Below are 15109 nucleotides of genomic sequence, written 5' to 3'. Positions count from 1 at the left end.
TTTTCAAAGTGTTCCTCCAAAAAGGGACACTCTTACCTAAATCAAATTCAACACGATGACTCAAATATCTCATTTAAACTACTGCATTTTCAATTTTTCCAGGCAACAATGGATAAAGAGGACCTTGAAACAAAAATCATTGTTCATTTGTTACTATGCAAGAATTTTCCAAAAGCCCAAAAACTACTTCCAGAAAACTCCTCTAACAAAAAGTGACACAAGGTAATCAAACATTTCCCTCTGCATTCCCTTGTGTTATTGCAAGTTTCTTTTCATGCCAATACAAAGTGGTCAACCAAGGTCAAGCTCCTGAAGTCACAACTACATCAAACTCACCTTTCTATTTAAAGGTTTTCATTTTTTGTCCAATGGCACTGGCATTCAGCTCCCTGCCCACCAGTTGCACTCTCAGACGTGGCACTTCAGTGCTGCTTTCCTTCCTCCTGGCTAATGAAGGCAGTTGTGCAGGTTGCTGTTGATTTAGTTTGGGATTTTTCTCCCAGCAGCATTGCAATTAATTCTGGCGCACAGACCCAATGCAGTCTGACAAGAGCTATTATGGAGAACAGGCTGGAATAAAACTGCACCTGCATTTCTCCCTAAGGACAAGTGGTGACAGGGGTGGAGGAGAGGAGGAAGGCTCCTGGCCAGGTAAATGAGACAGAGCAGGGACAGGGCCAGCCTGGGACAGCTGGCCAGGAGCAGCAGCTCCTCCTCTGCAGTGTCCTTTGCTTTTTCTCCCTTTTGGACAAGAATCCCAAAGCAGAGTTTCAATCTAAAAAGCCTCACTCCAGCACGCACTGCTATTCAGTCCAGAGGGGAATAAACCAATATAATCTGGGAAACGCAAGGCAGAGGAAAGGACTCCATTAGGCATTAGCTGTGTGTAGCTGCTCTAGTCTGTATTTCACCAACTTTTGTCACAGCTCTTCCCACTTGTTCTGCACGGTCTCTTGGGGTAAACAAAACCCTGCCTTTGACTGAAAAAACACTGACATGAAAGGTGCACTGGGATATGATATATAAAGATTTTGCTATTTTTACATGTGCAGTGATATTTAGAAAGGTTGGGAATGATGTTTAGATCTTATTTATTTCTGGTCAAATGGATTGCCAGAGGATTTTTCTGACAGTGGCTGTTTACAATTCCGTGGCAGTGAATAATACGCAGAAAATGTGTGAGGTCCTGGGGTTTCATTCACAAAATGCTGCACAATGAACTCAGCTGAGGTGGGAGCTGTGGCCTTTTTGTGAGAGTGTGATTTTCAGAGCACAGCACCCTGAGAGCACACCTCTGTCCAGGGCAGGCTCTCACTGCACATTGTTTGGGCATCACAACAACCACACCTGTTAATTCTACATCACACCCTCACCTCTGCAGCACCACGGGGATGGGGGCAATGTGTGACTCCAGCTGCTCCAAGGGGAGCCCCCATTTATCTCTCCAAGAGTCACTTTAAAGAGAGTTTTTCCCTCAAAGTGTTCTGACAGGCGTTTCACCGATGACTAAAACTTTATATTCAATATTTTGCTCACGTGCCCACAAGGAACAGCACAAACATGATTATACATTGAAAATAAACCCGCAATGATTAATTGAGTAGATTAACCTCCGGAACACTTGGACAGCTGTTTCAACATGCTGTCTTTGAGGGCAATATGCTGAAGCAGCTGTTCTTACACATAAGGTAAAATTGTCCACTTTGTTTTGCAATGTGAACACTCAAGGCCTGCTCTGTGTCTTGGTGACTTTAACTCACACCTGGAGCATTGCCAGGGCTCTGCATAACTCACATACATTCCTTTTTTTCCCACCTTATTAGCAGCTTCAACAATATCCACTAATTTGCTCAGCAATATGCTCAAAAGCAGAGTCAAGTGGATTTCTGTCACAGACATATTTTATGAAAAATCCTTTTGTCAGGATCCTTTCTCCTGAGAAGCTGGGAAACTTCAGCTTCTCCACGTTTTGCTGCTTTGGAATGTGATTTGGAGAATTGTTTACCCAGCATGTGAATTGTTTTTACGTGATGACCAATCACAGGTCCAGCTGTGTTGGGACTCTGGTCAGTCACAAGATTTTATTATCACTGCTTTCTATTCCTTGCAAGCCTTCTGATTAAATCCTTTCTTCTATTCTTTTAGTAAATTTTTTACATACTAAAACTATATAAATATTATATAGCTTAAATATATAATTTTCTTCTAATATAATATATATCATAAAATAATAAATCAGCCTTCTGAAACATGGAGTCAACATTCTCATCCCTTCCCTCATCCTGGGGACACTATCACAGATGATTTCTGTCATCTTTACACAGGATCCACACTCACAGGCTGCTCCCTGCAGCAAGAGCCTCTCAGACTGCATGAATGAACTGGATTATTTTTGCATGTGGTGTTACAATAGCACAAGTGTTCCTTGAATGGAAAGTATGTCCTGGTCCATGGAGCTTTCTCTCCTTGTTTCCAAGGCAACTCAATACACAGACACATGCAAACACACATGCGTGCTATTAATGTTCCTTCTGCATGGGGAAATATCTTCATTTATCAATGAAACGCTCAACAGCTTCTGGAGGAGCGAAACGCTCAGACAAACTTCTCCCAGAGGAACTCACAGCGGGAAAACAATCAAGAAACTCTTCCCTCTGAGTACACTAAAGTGCAAGTTTTGACAAGTTTTCGCATCAAGGTCTCCTACAGCCACATGAACACAAAACCCTGAGGCCACCTTGCCTTGTCCTTGGGCTACAATCAGGCTTTCAGACAAGCTTTTCCAAAGAGGGAAACAACCTGGGAGCTGGGCTGGCACGTTCATGCCCTGGATTGCCTCCCATGAACAAGGAGCTGACAGAACTGGTGGCATTTTGTGCTCCAGAGAGGTTCTGCAGCCCGGCCAGAGCTGAGCCTGCTCCACGCTTCCAAATGAAACTCATGGCAGAACTAGTGAGGCCTGGGCACATAAATGATTTGTCATGCTCAGCACTCCGTGCTAAATCACATTTATAGCCTCTAATTCTCAATTGTAATCCTCTTTGGGATTGGCTTAATTGTTCTGCTTTTAAGAGCTGGGGGTCAGGTACAGGCTCTGAGTGCTGAGTGAAAACTGCACAGCCTGTGCCTGGCTGATCCTGCTGCTTATCTGAGCAGGAGATTTCATCACACAGAAGGGAGGCAGCTGCAACGGCAAGAGATGCTTTCAAAGAAAGCATTTGAACCGTTGTTGGTTCATTGTTGTTTCCATCTTTCGGATTTTTCCCCTGGCATGTGAAAGGCCTGGTGATTGCTGTCACTGCCTGGGAGGTTGGACCTGTCATTCCCACCCTGCTTTGTGGGGTTTCAGAGCACATCAGGCCTTGAGCCAGAGTTGGCTCTTGCCTATCTAAATACCCCATTAATGACAACAGAATAATGACAACCCCATTAATGACAACAGAATCTGCTCTGTCCTTAGGGGTGATGTCCAAAATAAACCCACAGGCACAGTACACCTCAGGGAAATTCTGCAATACCAAATCCCAGGGCAATGCAAGCTCAGGGCAAGGCAAGCTCAGGCAAAGGGTCCTACTCAGATCTCCTTATACCAGCAATGGATTTGAAGGGACATAAATGTGATTTACCTCCAAGCTTAAGAGGCAGCAATTGTGCTGCAATGGGACGCTGCTTATACTGAATTCAGTTTAGGCTGGAGTTGATTTAGAAACAGCTGGCTGTGATTTATGGTGTAGGGAATGCAGCAGAATTCCATTAACATCAGCAGAACACCTTTGCATTTCACTGGGGAACCTGGACCTCTTCTCCATATGTGAACACAGGATGTTCCTCCTCCTTTGCATAAGTATTTGAAGCTGTGCTTTATGCAGCTCTACTCTGGAAAAAGATTTGGGTTTTATGTCAGCTCTTGTTTGTAAATAAATTTTTAAAAAGAGGAAAACCTTCAGTGGAGGCTATGAGAAATCCCTGACTGCCATGGGAACTCCACCATCCTGCACTAAGAAAAGAGTTTATGAACCCAATTCCCTCAATTCATGCACTCCCTAACTTTCCAACATTGCTCCTATTAACTTGCACACCATGTAGCCTTAATGATTTTAGGTTACATTTATACTACATGCTTCTATTTATAAATGGTTTATAAGGGAGACTAATCAATATTTAATAGACATTTTAAGTGTGCAGCAGACACGAGCAGCATGTGTTAGAGAAGGTCAAAGGCACATCAATAGCAGGGTTAGAAACACCTGCGAGCTCTGACTCACAAATAACCCCCTGGGCCAACAGGATTCTGTAGCAATATTAATAGCAATTATCCAATTAGTAGCAGTTTCATTAATAACCCAGTCTTTGTGAACTAATTTAAGTGTAATGCAGTCACACAAGGAAGCAGTTCCTGTGTGAGAGGTGACCTATTCCACCACAAGCATCAGGGAGAAATCCATGGGTTAGGGTTTAAATGCCACCCTCCTCCCACAAGCCTGACCTAACTCTGAAACATTCCAGTGCAAACACCATTACAGGGTTACTTTGGGATTTGGGCACCTTATCATACACCCTTAGGGTTAAACTCTGCTTTAAGACACAGAAACTCAAATCTCCCAGGAGCTGCTTGCTGTGCATATCTGTGCATGCAGGAGGCCACAACTTTGCCTTTTTATTTACAGAACCATTAATTAAATTACTACAATTAAATACCAAATCAAATTGCATTAAGATAACATTAAGCACACAGGAAGTCAGAATCAGAGCTGGCATTAGGGTTAATGGCAGCTCTACGTGGATGGGTTTTAATGTCTGTAAGCCAGATCCCAGAGGAGGCAGCTGACACACACAAAACCAACACTTTATGCAAACATCCTTTCACAATGTCCTAGTTTTTGCACCGTTTCCAATTGTTTGTGTGGGTTTCCTGCTATTTTCCTCTCCAGGCGAGTCACCTGAAGGGAGATGGAAGAGCTTTGTAAATGACAGCTTCTGATCAGCTCAGAGCCACAAAATTCCCAACTCCCAATTAGGCCACAGGGCACAAGCTGCAGCGACAAATCCACCTGAAATTATGATTCCTCTACTTTTCGTTTAAATATCTTTTCTGATTAACTGCAACAGTAATAGAGATTTCTGGGGAAAAAATAAAAATAGAAGTCAAGGGAATCTAAATCCCAGTTTTCTGCACTGTCACACCCACAGAACGGAGCACCAGCTCCACCCAGCAAATCCCAGCAGGGTATCTCTTCCTGCATTGCCTGGGAAACACAGGGAAACCCCCAAAATGTTGATTTTTGCCACAGCAATGGAGTGGGAGGGCCCACTCTGCAGCAACCTGACCCTGAGTGCAACCCCAGCCCTCCTCAAGAGCCAAAGCTGCTGCTGGAAAATCATCACTGAAATGGAAAATGTTCCTGCAGCAGGCCCCTTGTAGGTTCCTGCTGGGTTCTGAACTTAATGGTTTTCTTGAGAGTTTTACAGCAGAATTAAAATAATAATAATTTAAAAAATGATGTTTGCTTAGGCACTGATCAAACTAGCACAGAACTCTGTGTGCCTGTATATTCAGCTGGAAAAAAACAGCAAAGAGATTCAATATTTATGTAATGTTTTATGGAAGTTCAATAGAAAAATCCAATATAATTTCCCAATTAAAATCACCTGCTAGTTGACTTACATCCATTACTATTATCTCAAGCCACTGTATACTGAACCTATTCACACGATAGTGTTATGTGAACATGCATAGGTTAAAAATTAGTAATTACTGTCTAGACAATTCACTGTTAGCTATAGTTGAGTGAATATAATGAATAATTTATTTGATTAATTTTGCATTCCTTTTCCTCTTTGCGAATTGATCATGACCATGGAAAACTTGAAAATGTACTCATTTATCAGAGTTATTTTCTGTGAATAATTCTTAGCCTGAACATTTTTTCACAAAACAAACTATTCTTATTTGTGGACTGAAATTCACATTATGGGATAGGAACTAGAGACCACTGGGAATGTTCCTTTTTCTTTAGCAGATCATCATGGAAACAGCAGCAATGCTGAAGTGATTTTACAAATACAGAACCCAAACAGCTTGATGCTCATTTTTTTTGTGTAAGCTACATAATAAAGAGAACTTATGCAACTGATAAGCAATAGGTAATACTTGAATTTAAACTACAGATGAAGTGGGAAGTCCGTGTTTACTCTGAGTTTAAAAGCCCACAAGGAAAGAGGGAAAATCAGAAATATCTGAGCTGGGGAGCCCTGGATGAAGGTTTCCATCACAGCCCACAGGGCTGAGGCTGCTTGCACAGAAACTCTGGGCCCTAGAACCAGGCAATGCCACAGGTAAATATTTCTGATTTCTGCGGGCAGAGGTGGATTTGGGCTGGCAATCCAAAGACTCCACACCCATTGCAGCTCCCTGTTCTGACACGGAATTTAACAGTGTGGTTTTCCCCTTGAAATTTGCTCTTCATTAGGTGAGCTTCAAAATGGAGCCTGAAACAATGAGAGGCTTTGAGTCTGCACAGATCAAATGCATTCTGCCATGCACACACTCGGGATAAATGACACACTAATGAGACACTGAGATCAAATGCTCTGTTTGCACTTCAGGCCCCAGCAATGAGGAGCACATCAAGGCTGTTAACCCATTCCTGGCCCTGCAGGGCCCAAATGGCCCCACATTTTCTGTCTATCACACTCAATTCTCACGGCTCCTCTTTTGCAGGGCCAAGCCAACACCATAAGAATGCTCCTGACCACAAGGAAACAACAAGGGGAGGAAGGGGGATGAATGAAGCTTGATTTTGGGGTTAGAATTTCTACCTTCTCCTTTCACTCTTTACAACAACCTTACAGGGACACAGCACAGGCAGCAGCAGCAAACACTGGCTGTGAGCAGTGTGTCAGGGCAAGGAACTGAGGAGGGCAGGAATTGAGAGAAGGAGTTAGGAGAGCAGGAATTAAGGAGGGCAGGAATTAAGAAGCAGGGGCAGGAACTGAGGAGTGAAAGAATTGAGGTGAGAAAGAATTGAGGATAATAGGAATTGAAGAGGGCAGGTTTGGGTTCTCTCCCAAGCACAGCAGCCTGGCCAACCCTGCTCTCATGGCACTGAGGTTTGGGCAGTGACGTTACCAGCCGGAATGCTCAGAGTTGTTGCCATCCCAATGCATTTACCAGCCCAAAGCCCAAGGTCCCAGAGATGATGCAAAACTCTGTCAGCTCCTCCCTGTCCTTGTTCCCACATTCCTGTGATGCCAACATCTCACCCCCGGACACTCTCTGGGCCTGTTCCTTCCCCTCCATTTATGACAAATAAATAAATGTATTTATTCCCCGTGAACCCCTGGAATTTGCAGTGCCTGCTCTCCCTGCCCTCCCCAGAGTGCTCTCCTCTGCCTCTGATGGGTTTTGGAAGAGCTCACCAAAAACTGCCAACCCCACAAAATGCGCCTCCAGCCCCACAGGAGGCAGGGCTGGGAACTGCTGATTCCCCAGCTTCAGCACTGAGCAATGCAGAATATCCCAAAGCTGTCCCAAAGCTCTGGGCTGGAGTTTCCTGATCATATTAATAAAGCTGCAGTTTAGCATTTCCAGTAAAGCTGAGGCTCCTTTGCAAGAAATCTCTTCACACACAATAGCTGTTCATAGGCCAAAGCTCTTGGATTGCTGCTCTGCTCCATCTTTATGCTGCTGTTGAAATTTAATTTAAAAAATAGAAATTACATGAAAAATAATTCCTGAGCCTAACTGTACTGGGACCATGTAAATCAGAAATAACTACACTGGGGTCAGTGACAACTTGCACAGGAGCTGTGCAGAACACAAATGACTGTTTAGAAAGGAAAGCTTTCACTGCAGCCTGTACAGAAGAAATATTGTATTATATATACATATATACACAATACACAAAGTTAATTTATGCAGAAAGGACTCATCTTGCTGTACAACTAATAAATGCAGGCTACTAAATATTCCTAATAATGCTTCCTGCCCAGCTAGCAGAACAGCTCAAAAACAAACATCATTTTGTTCATGTGTGTCCATTATATTCACGTGCTGATTTAATTAACAGTAATTTCAGTATCTCCAAGATTTCTTCTCTGTTTTACAAATGATGCCCTTTTGCTGAGGGCTTGGGTTCAAATTACTGCCCAATCAGCTGTGAATCAAGCCTAGAATGCTAATTGGCAATGAAACCGGAGTGAGCACGCTGGAAAAACTTATAGATGAGCCAGATCATTGGGGAATTGTTAAGGAACATGAAGAGTTTTTTAAGGCAGACAAAGGGGAAGCTTTGCAGCAGAGTGGAGGGTCCTGGTGGTGCTCGGAGCCCCTGAGGCAGGCTCAGCTCATGCTCAGCTCATCCCTCTGACCATCACCCCCTCAGGAGGGTCCCTGTGCCCTCACTCTGCCCTGCAGGAGCTCCCACCACCCCCGATCCTCTCCAGGAACCCCTGAGCCTGAGCTCCCATCAGAAAATCTGTCATTAAAGGAAACCAATCTAATGGACCAGAGGTGTCCCAGCTCAGCAGAAGCCACCTCTGAGCATTTTCTCTGCACATTTCTTATTGGAAACTCTTACTTCTAACAAGAATTCAGTGCCTGAGCACCCTGGAGAGGAATTTCTAAGAACATTAAGTGTCCACATGGATCAGAGAGCCCTGAGCTCATTCTGGTGCAGGGATGGCTGCTGTCCTCCTACCCTTGCTGTGTGGGCAGCACATCACCTCTTCCACACCCAGCTTTGGTTAGAAACGCCAAAAGCTGCCCAAAGCTGCTCCAGATCCCCATCACTCGATCCCAAACAGGCCTGTGAGGGGCAGAGCTGAGGGACCACAGTCTCATCCCCAGGAAGGAGAGGAGCAGAGCAGGGCCTGTGCCAGGGGATCCATCCCTGGAGCAGCCACAGCTCTGCGTGGAAGCAGGGACAGCAAAATGTGCTGGGAGCAGGAGGAGGAGGAGAAAATCCCATTCTGGGCAGGTTCCTTTGCATGCAGAGTACACCACAAAGGCACTGTTACAAAGGAACTGCAAAGCCAAAGGTCAATGTGATTGCAAGTAAGAAATATGCATTCAGTGCAAGGGATAAACACATAGGGGACAATTTTGCACATAAATGCATTTAACCAACTTCTGAGAGATACATAAATCATCTGGGTTTGCTAGAAATGACTGATCCTGTCCTGGCTTTTTTATACTTGAGAATGAAGTGGGTTTGGTTTTTACACTCAACCCCAGAGCAAGCAAAGGAAAATCCCTTTTGTCTGTCCCCAGTGATCATAAATCAGCTCCAAACCTGCATTTTACAGCAAGGCCAGGCTTAGGAGACCCCAGCCACATTTAGGGGATGGTTTGTGGGACCAGCACAGGGTTCCATGGCACAGACAATCCATCCCTGTGTGGGGAATGCTCTGAGGACAAACATGGGACAGGAGCCAGCCTGCCATGCTGCAATCCCCTGCACTCACCCAAGTGACAACATTGGGCAAAGCTCTGTGATCTGGGATCCAGAGTGACTTCCAAGAGGTGGATTGGTGGGAAATGCTGCCTGGGTCCCAAAGGATCTGGAGCATTTGGCATCAGCCCTCTCTGCATGTTCATTAATATTTTGGACTCTGATTGTAAGGAGTATCAGCAAGTGTATCAAATTTCATGAAAGCAAATTGTTGGTTCTCAGTGGAATAACATGGTGCTTTACTCAACACAAGGATGAAAACCTCACATAATCTCCAGCTATTGTCATTCAATGTTTATCACCCAACACAGCAGAATACAGTTCTTATCTTTGATGGATGTGGCACACAATAGCTGTTTTCTTGAGTGCATCATAAATATTAATAGTATTCACAGAGCTTCTTAAAATTTGTCATGTCACATTGCTTTCATGGAAACACTCAAAATGCCATTATTTTTGTCCCACCAATAGGAAATTTTCCTTTAGTTTCTTTCTTTTTCGCTCTCAGAATTAAATGGTAGAGGATGTTTAACTGAGCAGAGGAAAAAAGGGATAATGGTTCACATTGAGCCATTCCAAAACCTACTTCAGATGCCCAGAATTAGAGTGAAAGAGGAAAAAATTTGTGGTATCCTTTGGAAAACACAGTCCAGTTAAAAATGAAACACTTGATGAAATTGAAGAGATTTGTCTGGAATTTCATTTTTGGAAGAATTCTAACTCACTGAGGAAGAATGCTGACATGACCAAAATGTTCCTATCTGCCATATTCAGAATGGGACATTTTCAGTTCAGAAAAAAAAAAAAGAAAGAAAGAAAGAAAGAAAGAAATAAAAAGGTGGTTTTTTTCTCCCAAAAGAGAATATTTGTACATTATTGTGTCTGTGCTGGGCTGCACCCAGAGCAGTGTGGGCAGCAGGTCCAGGGGGATAATTCTGGCCTTGCCCAGTCCCAGCCCATGAGGACATTCCTCACATCTGCTCCCACAAATCCCCTCTCAGGGTTTCAAAGCCTTCCCCTGATCAAACTCAATACACCTTCAGTTTTTTGGTTGATGTGTTCCAAGAAATCTTTTTTAAATTTTCATCTTTCTCCATAAAATTCACCCTGTGGTTTTAGGAGCAGCCTGACAAAACAAAACCATTTAATTCTCTATGACAATTAATTTGGAGATGGCAATAATTGCACAAGATCTTATCTCTGCTGCAGAGACATAAAACACTTGCTATGGGCATGGGAAATAAAGTAATACAAAAGAAGAATCTCTTTTTTCCTATTCTGTACTCTCTCCACAGCAGTTAATTTGCTCGGAGTATAAAATCAATCCTTCCAATGTGGGACTTGAGGAAAGCTCAAGGCTTCAATCCTGCTGCCATTACTCAGTGTTAAAATTCACACTGAAATCTGTGATCTGGGAGCCACAGATTCCAGTTTGATTTTAAAACAATGTTGATAATCCCTGATATTTCTGGGACGAAGATCCACTCTGGACTGAATTTATATTTAATTTTTTTAATAAATCAGTGAATGTTGGGAAGGACAAAATCCCATTCTGGGCAGGTTCCTTTGCATGCAGAGTACACCACAAAGGCACTGTTACAAAGGAACTGCAAAGCCAAAGGTCAAAGTGATTTCAAGTAAGAAATATGCATTAAGTGCAAGGGATAAACACATAGGGGACAATTTTGCACATAAATGCATTTAACCAACTTCTGAGAGATACATAAATCATCTGGGTTTGCTAGAAATGACTGATCCTGGCTTTTTTATACTTGAGAATGAAGTGGGTTTGGTTTTTACACCCAAACCCAGAGCACGCAAAGGAAAAGCTGCTCAAGAGTGACATTTTCTGGTTTAGTTTGAGGTGCTGCTTTCTAAGCCTGGGTCACCTTCCACCTTGTACTGAGTGTGCTCCTTTAACTGCTGTCTGAATAGAAATTCCATTAGCAAACCCTGATTTTTGTAGGAAAAATAAATTCTTAAGTAAAAAATAATATATTAAAACTAAAATATAATAAATAAAATTTTAAATTATTTAAAATAAATATATTTAAGCTATTTTAAAATATTTAAAATAAAAAATGAAATAAATAAAAAGGTTTTTTCTCAAACAAATCAGCCAAGTGTTGCCTTCAGCAATCCCATTTCAGCCTGAATCACAGAAATGGGCACTTTAAGGACGATTTTCCTGGGTGTTCTTGTCTGGCAGCAACCAGAAATGCAATTCTCCAGGCTCCCATTGAAGGGAACCTCAGCAGAGCAGGCACAGCCATGTGTGTAAGGGACTCAACCTCAGGAAACATTTATTTCACCAACAGCTCCCATTTTGGGGAGGAAACAAACTTCCTGAAAACATTGTTCAGACACTTGTAAAAAACAGAAATGTCCGAGGCTGAGGGGCACAGAGCCCTGGGGAAATATTGATTCTGAAGCACTGAAAACTGCTTTGGAGCAGTGCCAGCCTGGGACTCACAGCTCCACTCCTGCACAGACAGGATTTCAGCATGGACTCTGGGAGAGCAGGGCTGCCAGCCACAGACCAAGCCGTCCTTTCCCCCGATAAGGACACAATGCCAGGTATTTTTCTATTAATAAATCCTTTGTTCCTCAAGCCTTCAGCCCCAGCTGGAGCCTGCTTACATAAACCAGTTAAGATACATCTCTTCAATGTCTAATTCTTTACTTTAACTAAGTCCTTGTTGCCTAGAAACTCTCTAAAAGACCTGGATTTTAATTTTTTTCTCTTTTTCTTTATGTTTTTGCCAACTGTTAGTTAGGTAACAGATTAACCGAATCCCAGGTGCTGGTGACAGACTGAAGGCTGGGGCAGTGTTTGTTTCTGCATCCCAGGAGTGCCAGACTCCACTGACGACCTTGCTGCCACCAGCTTTCCACAGCTATGGCAATTGCAGATGATGTCTGCTTAGATCAAGAGCAATAACCGAGAATTACAGCATTATATCATCGCTGGACAGAGCAGATTTATCTGTGCTATCAGTTTCTGTAATTAGCAGGACATGCACTTCCACTTTGCGGGATTATTATATCACATTTTTATATTAAGATAAATCAAGCTGTCTAGTTTAGATCCAAGTTTAGAACGTTCTGCTGGACCTTCTGGATGCTAAAACACACCTTCTGCTGCATGAGACACCAACCAGACTCACAGCTCCCAGCCTATATCAATGCCATAAACATTATAAAATAATCACCTGCTGTGTTTGCAGTCAGCAATGGGAATTAACAGCAGAAGACAGAATAACAGATTTTCCCCTGATATTCAGCAGCATAACAGAGGCACCAAAAAGAGCTCTGGCTGTGCTTTCCTCACCCTGACCTGTTCTTCTGCTGTGTCTGAGGGGAATGGATCACCCTTACTGGGGGGGTGTGAGTTCCACGTGTTCATTTGGGCACCAAGTGTTGGGAGAGTCAATTCAATGAATTCACAGAATGACCAGAATTCACAGAACTCACAGAATCACTGGCTTGGAAGAGCCCTTCAAGACTGAGCCCAACCCAGCCCCAACCCCTCAGCCAACCCCTGGCCCCCAGTGCCACATCCAGGCTTTGTTAAACACACCCAGGGATGGGGACTCCAATGTGAACTTTATCACATTTTTTATCACCCTTTCTGTAAAAAACTTCTTCCTAATACCCAACCTGTATTTCCCTTGGTGCATCCCTGCTTTTTTAGCTGAATTAAAGCCTAAACAAAACAAGAGTTTAGGTGACAAAACAGCATTTAGAGTCTTCAAAGCCACTCATCCCAGCTGTCACTTGTTCTTAAAGGTATAAATTCTTCCCCTTTTCTAACCAAAATAGTTTTTAGAGATAATAAGCAAGAGTTCTGCAAGAGTAAGTGCTTTAAAAGTACCTTTAAGAATATAAAAAGGGACTTAGAAGTCATTCAGAAACAGGTAAAACTAAATTAGAGTGACTTCATTTCCATTTCATTTTCTATTCTCATCAAGCTTAGTTTATTCAGGCCTGATTAATTAACGTCTACAAAGAGTTCCAAAAATATAAAACACTACATAAATACCAAATAATAACAGAGTACTGAAGGAAAAGCCAATTTGTTAATTTGCACAGTTTTAGGAATTAGCATTTATTTATTTCCCCTGTGCAAGCAGGCCCATCCCATCCCTTTCAGCTTTTTTAGTAGAAAATGCTTTGGCAGATATGGGATGAAGGGCAAATGTTCATGAGGAACCAAGTAAAAAAGAGTGGGTGCTTCTGAGGAAATGCTGTAGCATCCTCACTTTGGCTGTTTCTCTGGTTTTACACCCAATTTCCGCATGAAATTCTTGTTCATGTGCAAAGCTCTGATATTAAAAAGTCCTTCAGGCCAAACACAGCTCAAAGCTCCTCCTGGAAAAGGTGCCTCTGATTTTACCAGGAGATATTTGCATTTTTAAAATAAAACATCAGCTTCAAGCTTCCTGCTCTCATACACCTCAACCTGCTGGACACCTCCACCTTCAGGAGGTATTTTATCCTTTCTGTGCAACTCAAACCAGGCCTTTTATTAAATCTTTTATTAAATCGGTACTTTGCAGCTCACTGGACTGTTTGGCTCTTTTGGGGGAAAGCAGAGCAGCGAACAGCCCAGTTGTTTGGTTTAGCAATGAAGCTTCCCACACGTGCAGAGCTAATTTATTTCGGTGAAAATGTCCCCACTAAATGCAGCCACCTCAGAGCTCAGCCTGGCAGTGCCATCCACGCACAGAGGACACAGGAGCCATTTCCATGCACCAGCCCAATAACCCACAAACGGCAAAGGATTCTCACAAAAGGCCCAAATGGTTTCAAAGGAGCCATTGCGGCGCATCAGGTAAATAAAATATTATTGAAGTGGATTTTTTGCATTTAAATCGCTTGCAGCAGGTGCATAGGAAGGAGCTCATAATAAAAAGGCTCCCATTCCTGGAATACTAACGAGGATCAGCGGAAACATTCAGCAAAAGGGAGCAGGGGCAGGTTCTTGCCATGGCAAAAGGAACAATTTCCATTAAAACATTCAGCAAAAGGGAGCAGGGGCAGGTTCTTGCCATGGCAAAAGGAACAATTTCCATTAAAACATTCAGAAAAGGGAGCAGGGGCAGGTTCTTGCCATGGCAAAAGGAACAACTCCCATAAAAATAGAGGGCAGGGGGAGTTTCTTACCATGGCAATGGGAATGATTCCCATAAAAACATTCAGCAAAAAGGAGAAGCAGCTAGTTCTTAGTATGGCAAGAGGAACAATTTCCATAAAAATAGGGATCAGCAGCAGGTCCTTACCATGGCAAAAGGAACAATTCCCACAAAAACATTCAGCAAAAGGGATCAGCAGCAGGTTCTTATCATGGCAAGGGGAACAATTCCCACAAAAACACTCAGCAAATGGATCTGGAGCAGGTCCCTACCATGGCAAGAGGAACAATTCCCATAAGAACATTTAGAAAAGGATCAGAGGCAGGTCCTTACCATGGCAAGAGGAACAATTCCCACAAAAACAGCCAGAAAATGGATCAGGAGCAGGTTCTCACCATGGCAAGAGGAACAATTCCCATAACAACACTCAGAAAAGGGATCAAGAACAGGTCCTTACCATGAAGATATGGCATGATTCCCATGAAAATAGGGAGCAGGGGCAGGTCCTTACCATGGCAAGGG

The 15109-nt window shown here is 43.0% G+C and overlaps 1 protein-coding gene across 1 annotated transcript in view; it reads right to left on the bottom strand.

The window, feature by feature from the left end:
- TMEM132B (transmembrane protein 132B) overlaps positions 1-15109 on the bottom strand; it is a 209404-nt gene that overhangs the window by 49704 nt on the left and 144591 nt on the right. The gene's annotated exons all lie outside the window — the stretch shown is intronic.

Source organism: Ammospiza caudacuta, chromosome 18, assembly GCF_027887145.1.
Source record: "Ammospiza caudacuta isolate bAmmCau1 chromosome 18, bAmmCau1.pri, whole genome shotgun sequence".
NCBI lineage: Eukaryota > Metazoa > Chordata > Aves > Passeriformes > Passerellidae > Ammospiza > Ammospiza caudacuta.
Note: the sequence above shows the minus strand (reverse complement) of the source record. Positions and strands in the feature narration are given on the sequence as shown.